General features: G+C 44.2%; 1 pseudogene; it reads right to left on the bottom strand.

Moving 5' to 3' along the window:
- Positions 1 to 409: 409 nt before the first annotated feature.
- On the bottom strand, positions 410 to 1,921 carry LOC148040393 (malate dehydrogenase, mitochondrial pseudogene; annotated as a pseudogene).
- Between the last annotated feature and the right edge of the window lie 14,874 nt (positions 1,922 to 16,795).

The following is a 16,795-nucleotide window of genomic DNA, read 5'->3' as shown; positions in this document are numbered from 1 at the left end:
TGTGTGGGTGCACAAGCATGCATGCACATGTGCATGTGCTTTTAGATGAGGGAATCTATTTTTGTAAGTGCACATGTATGTATCTAGATGTGATATGAATATGAGCACATGGATGCTTGTACATGTGCATGGTAGAAATCTACACATGTGCACTTGCTTCCCTTAAAAGGATAGACAATGTGCTTCGTGTTGTTAAACATGGATCTAGAGCTAGTTGGCTATGGTGGACGAAAATCATAGAACCGATACGTGATAGAGAGAAGAGATTGTAACTCAAGTGATTTAGGTTCCAAGATAGATTAGCTTGGACTCATAAATACAATCTTGAGTGACTCAAACTGAAAGTATCATATTCTTGAAATACGAGCCAAATACATGCTTATATAGCTTTTGGTTTATTCCACTCTCCTCACTGTGCTTATGGGATTTTGTCATCTCTTCCTAGCGCATACATCATATGTCTATCTTCCAGCCTCTTTTGGGCACACATATCAAGCATCATTTGCTATTCTCAACACCCCCCCTCAAATGATGAGTTCCTACACATGCTGGCATTTGCTCCCCCTACATGCGGACATGGACTAGGATACTAGCTCTTTGGCAGCTTTAGTCAAGTCAAGCTTGAAACTTTACATTTTTGGTATCCACTATGGGAAGCAGATCCACTAAGGGTATTCGAGATCCACTATGGGAAAACATAATCCATGATGGAAAATTTTTGCAAAACATTTTGTTTATAGCAATGGAAAGTATCTTCTTCTTCATGCTTCTTTGGCATCCTTTCCTTTTCTCGATCTTCTTGATATTTGTTGGTCTTGACGTTATGCTCTTCATCTTGACTTGGCAAGCTCTCTTTGACATACATGACATAGATTTTGGGATACATGATTTGTGGGATTTATTTAGCTTGGGCTCATGGCTCTTTACATTGGTATTGATCCTTTCAGTTTTGGCAGCATTGCTTCCAAAGCCATTTTTTTTCCTTTTGTAATTAGATAGTGGGCCCAAAGGAAGTACATCCTCAACACCATTCACACCAAGTCACACCTTGGAAGAGAAAAAATGGTTGCACCTTGGAAGAGAAAAATGGCAGCTTGGTAACATTTGATTGGACAAAGGTACACTTTACAACATCAGGCTCACCATTCAGACCTTTCAAACATGACTCTGCAAACATGGCTCCAACATATGCCATAGTCAATGTGGCTAAACCTTTCCTTGACTTTGCTTGTACCACCTCGGTTCCACCATCTTGGGTCCTCTTTGTTAAAGCCTTAACCTCTTCATCTGTTAGACTTGCCTTTGGTGTTGCTTGGCAGAAGAGGGGTAGTATTATAATTCCAACATGACCACCCATGATTGGTATATCCACTTCTTCCACATCGAACCCTTTTTTGGCAACATAAAAAGTCAGAATCTGGACAACATCTAATGCGATGACACCAAATAGTTTCTTGGGATCATAACTTTTGGCCTTTTTAAAAACCTCAACTGCTATCGGAACTGTGGAATTGACTGGATTATTGATCATGTTGACAATAGCCTCTGGGCAATGCTTTGAGATGGCTGTACACAAAGACTTGATAATGCCCGCATTGATGTTAAACAGATCATCACGAGACATTCCTGGTTTTCGAGGCACACTAGCAGGAATGATGACCACATCGGCTCATTGCAATGCAGTTCCAAGGTGCTCTTCACCTGCATATCCACTAACCTCAGCTCTGGTGTTGACATGGCTAACATCCACAGCAATGCCAGGAGTGCCAGCGATATTGTAGAGGTATAGGTTGGAGACCAACGGGTTGAGTTTCATGGACCGCCAGAAGCTGGCCGATGCCCCCTGCGGCTCCAAGGATCACAACCTTGCATTGCTATTTAAGATCCTGAGGGGCAGCCCGTTGAAAGATGCGTGCGAATGTCATGGCATTAACAAACACCATTTCTGGGGGCTCAAAATGAGATGCACTTTGTAGTATCTCGAAGAGTTTTTTCTTTTTTGGGTTGGGTTCTACCCAAATCGCTGTCTGCTTTACAGATCTAGAGTTGAAAAAAAAAAACTCCCGAATCGACATTAATGATAGGAAGAGGGGAGGCAAAGAGATTGTCAAAGAAATGATATATGGTGTCCATCATGCTGAGGAGATAGTGGGATGAGAAGTAGAGAAAATGGGCCTAAGATATGGATATGGCAGTGGGCCTTAAGGTAGGTTCAACTCTTACTATCCATTTACATTAGAATATAGTTAACTAATGATGCTAGAACTAGCTTGCCAAACTAGCTTGCCATGGCTCTGATACCATGTTGATAAACATGGATCTAGAGCTAGTTGGCTATGGTGGACACAAATCATAGAACCGATACATGATAGAGAGAAGAGATTGTAACTCAAGTGAATTAGGTTCCAAGATAGATTAGCTTGGACTCATAAACACAATCTTGAGTGACTCAAACTAAAAGTACCATTCGCTTGAAATATGAGCCAAATACATGCTTACATAGCTTTTGGTTTATTCCACTCTCCTCACCGTGCTTATGGGATTTTGTCATCTCTTCCTAGAGCATACATCATATGTCTATCTTCTAGCCTCTTTTGGGCACACATATCAAGCTTCATTTGCTATTCTCAACACTTCGTGTGCTTCACACATGTATCACATGATTGCTTTCCTTTCTTTGCTCACAAATTACATTGTGTCACTGTGAGGAAACAATAAGTGATGTGCACCGTGTCCCTTCGTGCATGCATGCGATGTGCAGTGTACTTAATTTAACTATTGCATATGCAAGGTATACAATGAATTGCAAATTAGAGGAAGTGTTCGCTTTGTTCAAAGGATATCATGCAAGGTGGGGGGCTATGCATGCACTATTATGGTCATTCAGTGGCATAGTAAGATGGGCAGTCTATCCATGATACCTTGTAGAGGCACAACTGCCAAGACCCACGAACCGCTTCAGTGTCATAGTAAGGTGGGTGATCTATCCTTGATACCCTGTAGAGGCTAGGCTCAAGCAAACACCGCCAAGACCCATGGACCGCTTATTGTTCAAGCGTTTCAAGTGAGCACTAATGGCTACCTCTCACATAGCCGACGTGCTATCCCTCTCTATGAGTGTAGTGAGCTTACCTTGATGCCCAATTGAGTTGATTTCTCCCTCAAGTACTTCGATAGCTCCACGATTTGTGATGCAAGCTCAAGCATCCTCAAGCCTCTTCCTCCAAGCACCATCCTCCATAGCCACACGCGAGACGAGAGAAGAGAAAAGAAGAAGAAGGGAGGAGATGGTGGAGAGCTTCACTTCCAAGATCCCTCACTCTCACACACTCACTCTCTCACTCACTCACACTCCCTCCCTCAAGCACTCACAAGCAAGCAAGAGAAGAGAAGAAGAAGAAGAGTCCACTTTGCCACACACCAAGGAATAAGCTGTCATTCACTTTTTGAACTTTTTATACAAAACCCTAAATCCCTTTTGAGAGGTCATCCCCTTATTACCTTTTTTACATGGCCAGCCGTGGCCTAGGCCCTTTTTCCCATTGTCCTCCTATCTTCCTAGCTTCCTTTCTACCACCCATCTACCTTTACAATTTGCACGGCGGGTGAGAGCCCGGTGCTCTTAAAATAAATCATGGTATGCCTTGCACTCTTTTTCAAAAGTATTGACTTGTGCTTTTTATTGTGCACCTCTCTCCTTGATTTAGGACTTTTTCACACTTCATGTTTCCCGATTTTTTCTCGATGCGCCTTCGTCTTCCATTCCACTTTTACCTTGGCCTTGTTTTTTGCTTTAGATTTTTTGGATTTTCCACTTTTCCACCTTGTTCGTCTGAGGGTTAACATTATCCCCCTCCTAGTTGAGTCCTAGTCCCATGGCACTTGCTGGATGGTGAGTTGGACGGTGTTGCTAGGGTATCCATGTGGCTTTTTGAGTTTGTATACAGGCCATGTTGGGAGGTGTGTTGAAAGGATTTATGGAACCGAAAGGCCCTTGCGTTGGATATGATCCCTGGTATTGGAGGAATTTATGGATGTGTTGGAGGGATTTATGAAACTGAAAGGCCCTTGAGTTTGGAATGAGCCCTGGTCTTGGAGGGATTTATGGACATGAAAGGCCCTTATACGAACCCTGGTGGAAAGTGTGCTAGAGGGATCTATGCCTTTGGAATTGAAAATAAAGTCAGACGAATCACTACGTGGAGAGAGGCTGATGGGCGGATCCGTCTTTGAAATTGAATATTGTGTTGGATGGATCCGCCGCCTGGCCCTTTGCGGTTTCCTTCTCTTGTAATGTTTCAAATGAGCTTCTTCATTTATTTTTTGACTAGGGCTATCGTGTCCGCCCCTTGATTTGTCATGCTTGCATGGTGGCATGTCGCATAAGATGGGGAGTGCATTGCATGGATGATGGGGTCTGTGGGGCCGGTGGTCGGGGCCTCTGTTTGTACCTAGAAAGAAAAGAAGGTCCACTACCTGGGGGTGTATCTATTACTGTGGAGTGCGTGGTGCTCGCGCTTGTAGGACTGGGAGATGGGTCCAACCTTGGGCAAAGCCCTCAAGTGTGGGATTGAGGACCCAGTTTGTGCATAAGGGAGGTGCGATGGAGAGGGCTTAGGGTGACAGGTCTAACCATGGGCGAGTGTTACCTACCTAGGTGTGTCCTGCCCTTGATGTGCCCCAAGCGTGGAGTGGGGAATCAAAGTGAGGCTAGGGGGTTAGGGACGGAGCCGGCCGACTGGGGCCATCGGACGCACCTAACTTGAGAACCCCTAGGTGTAGTGACAGTGATCAATGTGCAGCTTGCGGTGTCTCTTTTTTTTGTTAATATAAATTAAACCCAAGTTACATAGTCATGACATAAGTTAGTCTTCGTCATCGAAGTGAGGTGGAGAAGGGGGCTTAATAGATTTGTTAAGAAATTGGTAGCTTTGGAGATACTCCTTGAGGTTTAGGCAGACCTGAAGGGTAGTGGTGGAGAGGAATGCACGATTGCAGCAGGTGAAGTGGCTTTCATTTATGTCCTCTAGAAGAGCTAAGAAAAATAAAGGCAATAGAGCAGCTCGCATCATTAGTCGAGCCATCGCGCAACTATCTATGGCATTAGGATCAAAATGGAGTATAGGGAGGCCGCGCTCTTGTGGGGTGGGATCTTGCCTAAGGAGTATCCTAAGCAATCTAAGGTAATTACAAGTAGTAATAAAGGCGGGGTCAAGGCATGAAGAGAATTCATCATTGAATTGGATTAGGGTATCATACAAGTTCTCTGACATGAAGACAAGGGCATCTTCATACGTAGTACAGTGAGGGTTATAGATTACAGGGAAGTTGTAGCAGCCGTGGACATTGGAGTCAAAATCCACTCCCACCCTTCGAGGGTAAGGCATAAAGGTTGGGTCATTTCGCTCGAAGGGTTGACTGTTGCAAAAGGCCATCCAAGTGTCCAAGTTGGAGTTGCATACCCTTCTTCTTCATTGAGGTTGACATTTGTAGTCGGCCATAGACAGTGGCACTTCAAAAACCTTATTTTACCAAAACTTGGCATATTCAATGGCCCATAAGGTGGGATTCTACTCTCTCTCATCCAGCCATTTCTGACCGAGCCTGCTTTCGATATTAATTACCTCCTCCATCACCTTGATGGGCAAGATCCTATGCAAGATGATGGGGAACTGGAAGTTAAAATCAAAGGGGCTCTTGGACGTTTCTTGCCTCTCCCATATTACAAGGTCAGCGCGGAAGCTTGCTGGGGCATTGTCCTCACATGGTGGGATAGGTGCTTGGGGTGCCCTCACTCCCTTGGCATTCCATTTCCTCCTTGTCTCCTCTACTATTTGTTTTCTTTTTTCCCTCAATGTCACCTTTCTTTCTGCAGAGGTGTCTATGTGTTGCTGCTCTTCAGGTCATGGGGAAGGAGGTGGTGGGACAAGCTCTTCTTTGCGTGGTCCCATTTCAAAGTTCACATCCACCTCTCTTTCTTGGCTTTTGGCTCTTGCTGCTCTCCTTTGATAAACCCGAGTACATCCACTTCCTACGAGGTTAGGCCTACCAATAGGAGATAGTGGTGTTGCTCTTCCAGGCTTGGACCACTAGTCATCTAAGTGTTTGTTTTGGGTGATGGCCAAGACCCTCAAAGGTTGGTGCTACGTAAGTCGGGTCATACTCGGGTGTTTTGATGGCACGGTGTTGCTCAACATTAGTCATTATTTGGCAACCCTATTTCTCCCATTGGAGATGTAGGTTCCACCATTTGTGTAAGAACGATGAGTTCGAGTCAGCGAGATGAGTGAGTTTCTTAAGCTCAATGGATGACGCAGGCCTTTGGGGCTTGCGGTATGTTATTAGTTGTCTGATGAATGCGTGCTCTTTTGAGATTTTGCCATTATCGATCAACTCCTTTGAAACATTGGGGGATGTTGTTGTTATGAACTCGTATTTTTCTCAAATGCAAGATAAGGAATGTATCTTAGTGGCAAGAAGTTCATCAAGCAAGCCGAGGTCAAGTCTTTTGTAAAGGTGTTATCCAAGAGCTTGATGCATGGCACCAAGTCATCTCCCGTATTCTTAGCAAGGTCCTTGGTGACCGTGAGGAACGAACATTGCTCGTAGGAAGGCCTAAGACCTACTAATAGTTGTGGTGGATAGTGATGGTTCTAGTGGCAGTGGACGTGACAGTGGTGTGTCTAAGGTTAGCTCCATAGTTTGATCCATGTGTCCAGTGCCACTTTGGAGTACTGAGGATGGCTCCAGTGACACAAATGGTGGATTTCCCTCATCTTGCGCAGTCACTGGGGTGCCAAGCTCTCCAAAATTAGATGATTCTGGGGTATCACGAGGTTGTTTGGGTTGATAGATTGGTTAGGGTTTTTTGACCGCAACCATCATAGGTTTTGTAATACTTGTTGCTCGGGTTTTCTGGTTGTTTAGTGCCTTAGTAGGAGTGTGGCTTCCTAGAGGTGGGGTGGCCAGTGATGGTCATGGTTGGACTATGCTTCTAGAATCTCTCTTCTTGGGCACCATATCTAGGTGTTGCCTTTGTAGTATCCTTGGGCTCGCAATTGATCTTTGGGGATCCATTGCGGCTTGATTATGCACCTACATTGATAGCATCGGGTCGGTCTCTTAGGTTTTGAATGATAGTTGTTAGCCTTGCGGGGCTAGGTTTGCTGACTACGAGTAGGTCGTTTTCGGTGCTTTGGCACCCATTTAAGAGTGGGCTCTGTGGCTTTGGGGATGGCCTTAGTTGGTGGTGGTTTTGTAGTTCGGGTGGGCTGTGATGACTCACAACCCCTCTCCCTAGGCTTGGTCCTAGGTAGCTCTATCGATGGCATGGCAGGCTTGGGTGGAGCTTGCTACCCTTGTTGAAAGCTATCATGATTCGAACGTTGCCAATGGCAAGGTAAATATGCTATAGATCATAATCTATGTTGCATTGTGCTTGCTTCTTGAAAGTGCATCCTAACAACGATTCTTGACATGCATCCTTTGTATTTGGCAATACATAGAAGATGACTAATAGGCTCTCTGACTCGATAGAGACTGCGATCTTGCATTTTCCCAAAAGTGTGTAGGGTTGACCTCCATAAGGGGTAGGCTTAGCATTAGTGGGCTGCAACTGCAGTTTTCCAATTTGGGTCAAATGGTCATGGGTTAAGATATTAAAATAAACTCCTTCATCGATCAATGCGTTGATGGTGCATGTGTGCTTAGCAGTGACCGTCATGCTTAGGTAAGTTGGCACTATTGCTTCCTCATCCTCACTGTGCATCTCAGTGATAGTGGCTACTCGTACATGAACAAGGGGTGTTGGCATTAGGGGCTCATGCAATGGGTGCATGGGAGGGAAATACCTCTTTATGCGACTGCCATTGAAGAAGCCTATGCCCTCACCCTTTAGGGTTTCGAGTTCTATGCTGCTAGTTCGGTTGATGGTTTGAACCTTAAAAGGTCCTAGCCCCCCAAACTTCAGTTTTTGCTTATGTCCTTTGACTGAGTACAACAATACTAAGTCACCCTCTTCGAAGTTGCAGTGCTTGACATGCTTGTCAAACCAGCTCTTGCATCTTGCCTTCTCGCACATTAGTACATGGGTGGCTAGAAGCCGGGTTTTCAATAAGCATTCGAGTTCAATCAAGCATTCTGTCCATGCCTCCTTCCCATCCCCCATCGTTCTTGAAGGGCTAACATGAGGCTTGGTACGAAGAATTCCAAGGGCAGAATCGCCTCAGTACTATATGTCAATCGAAAGGGTGTGTGTCCTACAGCTGTCTTGTAGGCCATGCAGTAGGCCCACAAGGCCACCATCAGCTTGTTATCCCAATCACTGCGTGAAGCAGAGATGACTTTGGTCAGGATGTTGACTAAGATTTTATTTGTGGATTCAGCCTGACCGTTTGCCTAGGGATAATAAGGTGAGGATTTTCGATGGATGATTAGGAAGAAGGACAGGAGGTGAGCTATCACTTTGTTGATGAAGTGTGTGCCTTTGTCACTAACTAGATTGATGGGGCAGCCGAATCATGAGATCACTTACTCCCATAGGAACTTAGCAGTGGTCCAAGCATCATTCTTTCTCGTAGCTCATGCTTCTGGCCATTTTTTCAGATAATCAGTAGTAGCCACAATGATGTATTTGGCTTGTGAATACTGTGCCTCAGGACTAATGGGTCCAATGAAGTCGATCCCCCATTTCTCGAAGGGTTGTCATGTGATAATTAGGGCTAGCTCCATGTGATCCTTATGAATCGAAACTTTAGTCCTTTGGCACTTATCACAGTGCTTCACAAATCGTGTCGCATCTTGGAAGAGGGTGGGCCACCACATCTAGGATGCAATACCTTGCGAGTTATCGCGTCTCCGTTGAAATGTCCTCCTGTAAGTCCGTAGTGTGCCTCTATTAGCACATCATACATCTTGTGCTCACACATGCATCTATGTAGTAACCTGTCTTGCCCCAGCCTGTAAAGTTGGCTAGCTGTCAACTGATAGGGTTGGATTTTCAGGATGAGCCGCTTGAGTTGGGCATTTTCTAGCAGTCATTCCGGTAGTCCGTGTTCAAGCACTTGAACTATGTCATCTGCTCAATATGATGTCATGTCAGCTCTAAACAAATCTTTTTTGCTAGATAAGCGGAATAGATGCCCAACTGGCAGTTCGTTGACAATGACTTGTCCAGTCGCTCCTCCCGTGGGGATGTGAGATAGATGGTCAGCCATGTAATTTTGCTTCCCTTTACACACCATCAAGGAGAAGTCAAACTCCAAAAGCAAAAGAAGCCATCTAGTAATGCATCCTGTAGTGCATGGTTTGTTAACCAAATATAACAAGGCTTGATGGTTAACAAAGAAAGTAAAAGGCATAGCCAAAAGATAATGTCAATGTTTCTTTATGGCAAACACCATGGCCAAGCCCTCTCTCTCCATTTTTGAGTAATTCATTTCAGTCTCAGTGAGTTGTTTGCTAGCAAAGCTCACTGGGTAGTGCAAGTTGTGTTCACCACGTTGGCACAACACAGCTCCTATGGCAAATTTCTAAGTGTCAATATGCACATGAAACGTGAGTGTCCAATCTGGGGCTTGTAGTATCGGTGATGTGGTTAGAGCCTTTTTTAGTTCCTCATACACGCATTGGTATTCCTCAGTCCATTCGAATATAATCAACAGCTTGTATAGAGGCCTAGAAATCAATGCGTAGTTTAACACAAATCGTCGATAATACCCTGTATGTCCTAAGAAGCACTGAATGCCCTTGTAATCAATTGGGGATGGAAGATCAACAATGACCTTGATCCTCGAGAAATCTGTGACAATGCCATTCTTCGACAACATGTGTCCTGGGATACATCCATGCTTCACCTAGAACTAGCACTTCAAGGGGTTTAATGAGAGACGGTATAGTCAACATCATTCAAAGACTGCTCGGAGTCTGTTTAAGTGCTCTCGCTAAGTAGAGTGAACACACAAGTCGTCCACGAAGACCTCTAACTCCTTCCTTAGCATGTCTTTGAATATTGTACACATCAGTTGTTGGAAAGTGCTTGCCGCATTAGTCAATCCTAAAGACATGACTATGTAGGCAAAGACTTTCCATTCAGTGGCAAATGCAGTTTTATACATATCGTTAGGATGTACTTGCACTTGATTGTATTGAGAGAAGCCATCCAAAAAATTGTAGGTCTCTTTGCCAACTACTCTCTCGAGCATGTGCTCAGTGTACGACATTGGCTAGTTATCTCTCTTTATAGCTGCATTTACCTTCTTGTAATTGACACACACTCTAACCTTTCCTTTCTTCTTTAATACAATGATTATGGGGGAAACCTAGTCCATGTGTTCAATTTCGTAGATGAATCCTCCTCTCATTAGCTTGTTGGTTTCTTCCTTAACAGCATGGGCATGCTTTGGATTCATGGGATATGGTCGTTGCTTGACCGGTGTTGCATCAGGTGTCATGGGTATGTTGTGAGTCACCACACTAGAGCCTACCCCTTTGAGCTCTTCTAGAAACCAAGCAAAGACGTCTACATACTCTCGCAAGAGAGTAATGAAACTTGCTTCATCTTGCTCAGCCAAGTCATTGACTATAAAGATAGGTCGTGGGGTCTCCCCCTCCCTAGCTAAATTAACCTCCTTGACCTTGGTGGGTCCCTTGATTGGTTCATCTTGCTTAGCCAAGTCATTGGCTATAAAGATAGGTCGTGGGGTCTCCCCCTCCCTAGCTAAATTAACCTTCTTGACCTTGGTGGGTCCCTCGATTGGTTTGCTTGCTTGCCCTTGTTGTTTGGCTCCCAGGAAGATCACCACCCTATCTCCCTTTTTGAACTTCACGAATCGTTTTGGCAGGTCTTGTGGTTTTTGTTGTTCTTCTGTCCACGTTTCTTTGCTCAATGTCCATCGTTTCTCCCTTAACCGCTGGCATCATAGGTGGATGGGTAGGTCCCCTTTAGTGCATCTAGTCTTGGGAGGCCGAGGTATTTCAGGGTCACTATCTGAGTTGACTTCCAATTCGGAATCGAACCCTCTGTCTTCGCTAGAGGAGGGGCTCTCTCCTAGTGGCCGTAGCTCAGAAGGTGAGCCCGTTCGCAGCAATGGTGCATCACTCGGTCCACCTGCCTCCTTGTAGTTGATCACACCCGCGTGCTCCAACCAAGTTCGATCGCAGTCCTTGTGTCTGATTCCTTTCTCTACACTAAAAGCACTCCGCTTGCGTGGTCTAGGGTCTACGTCTACTCGTATTTGTTTGATTATATGTCCCCCAATGTTCTACTCTAGGATATTGATTTCCCTTTTGCTCTCATCACTAAAGGAATAACAATCCTCATATTCGTCGTCGAAGCTATCTTTGTCTAGTTGCTCATCATTTTCCAGGTTCTAACATATGTCTTCTTGTTGATCAAGGATTAAAGCCCAATTGTATCTTAAGTTTAAATCGTGCACCATCACCATTCAAGCTCGTCTAAGAGGTATTGGAGTGGCTTAAGATTTGTTGTTAGATTGCCAGCCAACTTTTTTGTCAAGTGCCCTAGGATCTCCAGGAGCACTAGTCTATTATTCAAGAGTTGGAATGCAGCAAGGTTGGGTCTTCCACGTAGCCTCCCGGTCATCATGCAGATTGGCACTGAATGTGTGTTCTTGAGCTTACTAGTTGCCTTGATGGCTTGTTCATACTCCTCAGTGTCTGAGTATCGGTCGCCCTTCAGCATGGTGGAGATGGCATCTAGGTTGACTGGCATAGTCTTCCAAGTGTCCATCTCCATTGCCCCAGTCTTCTACGACTCTCACATTGCGTATCCAAGGTCGGCCTAGTAGGATGTCATAGTCCGCTCCCTTCATGACTATGAAGTCAACCGAGAATTGGATTCTTGCAATCTTCACTAGCTAATTTTTCAACACTTCGAACAATTTCACCTTCATTCTGTTAGCCAACATGACATTGAACCTAGTAATCTCGACCAGTGGGTTACCTAGGTTTGGAGTACTACATGGCTTAGTACACTCACTCCTGCCCATGTGTCTAGAATCCCCTTTCTTATGGCATCCCCTAAAGCTAGGACTGGCAAGACTGCATGCATTTCCGTGCCTTCCCAAAAAGCACTAACGTGCAAGGATTTAGGCATGGAGTGCATCGTCAGACTCAATATTTGAGTTTCTGCATCGTGCTTAGGCAAGTCTGTGGTAATTAGCTCATTTGGTTCTTCGACCCACTGTTTCAGCTCTAGCCATAGCATTGGATGTTGCCTAAGCAGGTCGCCCAAGCTTAGAGTTACAGGGGTGGTAACTAGTGTATTGAGGAGGTTGCTAGTCACTTGTCTCTCTCCTAAGTCTGCGGTTCTTGGGGCCAATGGCCTTGACTGTTTTGCTGGCTTGAAGCATTTAGCCTTTGTCTAGGTGGCTCTTCTTGTGGTGTCATCGCCTCCCTTGATTTTGGTCGTGGTAGAGAGATTAACGCACTTATGCTTGAGAGATCATTGATCTCGTCTTTTAGTATGGGCTCAGCATCTTTTAGGTGCTCTTGGGCCTCCACCCATTCTTTCACCTTCTCGATGGCTTCAAGTTGGCGCTTCGGGTTGGGGTACTCCCCGACCTTAGCACTTCCCTTTTAGCCGTCCATGGAGTTGACGTTTCTTCCTTTGCATCAATGACTGTCCTCCCCACAGGTAGTGTTGTGGCACTTTCAATTTTGAGGGTGACCTTGGCATCTGGTCTTTTCTTATTTCATCTCCAACTCTTCTTTCCAACTGAGATTGCGCCAAGGTTGCTAGGCCATGGCAATGATATGCCAGCCTGCTTCATCTACGCATCGGTCATGATATGCAACGGGATAGGTGTGGCCTCCCCATCAAGTGACTCGACGTCAAACAACCCCAATGGAACCGATGGCTCGTTTGCCGAATTAGGATGGCCTTTTCCTAGGGCAATCGACAAAGAGATGAGTGATTCCACACTCAGCGCATCTCGGATCCTCCTTATCTTTATTTGCTTGCTCCCTCTCGAGGCAGTGTGAAGAAATGTGTCTTGGGTGATTGCAAGTCCAGCACATGATTGGCTCTTAGATTGGTGCTCATAGGCCTCTGCCTCTCCCCCTACCTAATGCCATTATAGGCATTGGTCGGTAGTCCATAAGGATTGCATTGCCTTCCTCATCATATGATACATATGGATTTACGTAAGGCTCGATGCTGCTAGGCTCAACCACATAGTGGATTGGAGTATTAATGGGTGGGTCATGTAGGGTCCAAGTGGTCTAGGGATACCTGTAGGATTTATTTCCATCCTAGGGATGGGTGGCCTAGCATCATTAGCTGCCGAGAGAGCTAGTGGGACTGCCCTTCTAAGAAAGTTCGGTGGCCTGTTCTCAAGGTAGGGTTGACTGTAAGGCTGCGGGTACGAGAGTCTCTAAGGTAGTCTACAATGCATGGTGTCATGGACGAACCTACCACAATTAGTGCAAGGTCGTGACCTAGGGTCCTGATGCTCGGCTGGCAAGTAGTTCCTGCCACAATGCACGCATTGGACATGTAGGCATGTTGGTCATCTCATCATCTCCTGTAGTTTGGTTATGTCCATCCTAGTCTCTGCTAGCTCCTGTCCCGAGTCAGCGCCCTATCTGCCAAGTTGTCGATCAAGTTGATAAGATCGGGTAAATCCACTTCCACGATAGTACCTATCCTTGTTGCGCTCGGCTTTTGGCTATGTTCTTTGCTTGGGCCTACCTTTGGGGATTCGATCACCCCTCTATGTCTTTGGGTCTTCTCTTATTTTACCGGTGGGTTCCTTCAAAGTTTTATGCTTGAGTGAGTTCCTTGTTAATTGCGTGTGTATGTTCCTTTCCTTGCATTATGCAAAATCAGGCTTTTAGCTCTTTTCAAGTGTGCTTCAAGTGATGGAAACTAGGGTGAGTGAGAAAACAAAGTGTGTGCAACTCCGACTCTTTGGTTTATGGGTTGGCTTGATAGGGTAGTGTGTTTGGTTCCTAGCTATTCTCGTCGGCTTCTCAGGTTTGTTTGCTACGTTATCCTGTTTGGCTCATTCACGATCGAGTTGGGGTCTTGCAATCAGCCCATAGCACCAAACACGATTCTAGACTATTTAGCCATGATTTCTAGGTTTGTAACTACCTGTGAGGCGTTCAGTGGGTTCTTTCGATGTAGGTTACGCTCCACGTTAGCCGGGGTTTGTCAAATTCTTAAATTTTCTTTCTCAGCCCGTGTCCAATTTACCAATGTCTAATTTTGAAAATTGGACGTTCGATTTACCAATGTCCGATTCTAGGAATCGGGCAGGGTTGAGTTTGATTCGAAGGTATGTATGATCGGACATGTCGCTTGGTTCGATTTTATGGTTTGATTGTGGCAATAGGATGGGTCTCAGGCCGCGTAGTGTGTACGATTCCTTCTCATCCAATTCTTAGAATTGGACAGAAGTGGTGAGTCCGATTGTGGCAATCAAACGAGTTGAGCGTCTTATCATTGTTGACTTAACTCCATAGACACATATAAGACAAAATATGCACTGTCAAAATTGTCTTGAAGAAAACCTTTAGTAAACTTGACAATCAAATGATCCCTTTCTCAAACCTATATTGTCCTAATGTCAACTTGAAACTATATAAACCCAAGGGGAGTTGAAATCAAAACACACCCATTTTGCATGCCCATTGAGGAGTTTATTAGCTCAATTAATAAAACACAAAGGTGTGCTGTAGAGATGGATGATTGCCTTACTAAGGAAACCTTGTGTGTGTGTGTGTGTGTGTGTGTGTGTGTGTGTGTGTGTGTGTGTGTGTGCGTGCCTATCTTTTTTTCCATGTAGACTCTTTAACACATGTAGCTTCAATTGCACATCCACTCTCCTTTAAATGGATATGAAATTATCACCTACATAAAGAAATTACAACTTTTAATCCATATATGTTGACATTCACACATAACCATAAAGATGTGTGACTTATATCTCTATAAACAGGTCATAAAGATTGAAGTTTCTATGTCCTAAATTGCTAATGTTGTTGATGGTGCAATCAAATCTATGAATTCTTCATTGTACAGCTCTAAGAAGGTGGCCTTCGTGCAATATAATACTATGGCTTTCTAGTGTATTCACTATGGGGATCACTTGAGTAATTACAAGCATTTTTGTAGTCCACATGCATCCAAAGAGAGATATGTTTAGGCCATCGCTCTACTAACATGATGTTAGCTCAGTAATAGTGATCGAGTCTAGAGGGAAATAAAATGCTACTACATGATGGCCAATCAACTAAACCTAGAATTGAACCCTCTTTAAAAGACATATTTTTATCAAACCAATATAAAGTGTGGTCATGGTGGCCACCATTGAGCTCCCTCTCCCTTCATCATGATATCACTATTGTTGTAGATACTATCACTCCATCATTAATGCTATTGCCCTTGGACACTATCAATCCATTTGTTCTGTACAGGCATGTTGTTGAACTATATAGGTGAATCTAGGCCATTATTGGCCTCCTTATATTCCTATATTATACAATAGGGATAATCAATAACAAACATCATAGTCTCCCTTGCCTACTTCTGATATATTATGATCCATTGCTTTGTAAAAAGATGAAGAAGTTGTGAGCCTTTACAAATTCATCTCATACATGTACATTGCTCTTGGAGCAAATCACATACTCGTACCAACAATACTTCCATGTTGGCCTTTGAGAGGAAGAGAGAGATGGCGACCTTGCATGTTTCATGCACAATTAATTCTCTTTGATTAGATCTAGGCCATGCTTTGCAAAAGGTGAGCATTGAGTATCTCAAACAATAAGTAATAAGAAAATTGGAAGGTTCATCTAGAGAGTCACCGATCTCTCATTTTATCTATCTCCTCTAACAAGCCTACCAACAATAGCTACATGTTGGTCTTCAAAAAGAAGAGAGAGATGACCTTGCAAATTTCATGCACAAAGTTCTCCTTCAATTTGATCATGTTAGGCGTGCTTCATCTAGAGAGCCAATACTCTTACAATGTATCTATCTCCTCCAACAAGCCTATCAACAATACATGCATGTTAGCCTTTAGAAGGAAGAGAGAGATGACCTTGCACATTTCATATAGAATTAGTTCTATTTTATTTGATCCTATTAGGCCATGCTCTACAAATCTCATCACCATAGTAAGACTAACATGGAAGTATTGTTGGTATAGGTATTGAATGGAAGCTTTGAGAGGAGCACGACAACATCAGACACCCAGAGGCATGCATAAAAGCACACAAAGACATATATTACAAAGTATTGACATCCATTCAAGTTATTAGTAATTAAGCATGGGAGTGATGAAAGAAGTAGAAGATGCTAGAGAGATGATGAAGGCACATGCAAAGAGATGGAGGGAGGCATAGTACATCCTAAACCTCATCTCTTTTGGCAGTTTGTAGATGTTGCAGTTGATGAATACACATGCCTCAAGGTTTGCAATACATGAGAATAGAATAGGTGTAAGAGAAAATAACGAGAGAGAGAGAGAGAGAGAGAGAGAGAGAGAGAGAGAGAGAGAGAGAGAGAGAGAGAGAGAGAGAGAGAGAGAGAGAGAGAGAGAGAGAGAGAGAGAGAGAGAGAGAGAGAGAGAGAGAGAGAGAGAGAGAGAGAGAGTAGTTTATTATCATCCGCGGAAGGCTAAATTATGACCCATGGGACCTTTCTAGATATACAATGATTCTCCTCCCTTATCCCCTATGGTAGGAAAGAGTAGCTACGGTGAAAGAACGATCTATGCAGTGTGGTTCTCCCGAAAGTGTAACATGCGGGTGATGAGATATATAT

The sequence above is a fragment of the Lygodium microphyllum genome, chromosome 2 (genome assembly GCF_053477565.2).
Source record: "Lygodium microphyllum isolate KBCC chromosome 2, Lygodium_microphyllum_v1.1.10, whole genome shotgun sequence".
Lineage (NCBI taxonomy): Eukaryota > Viridiplantae > Streptophyta > Polypodiopsida > Schizaeales > Lygodiaceae > Lygodium > Lygodium microphyllum.
The sequence above is the reverse complement of the archived record's forward strand: the minus strand, read 5'-3'. Positions and strand labels throughout refer to the sequence as shown.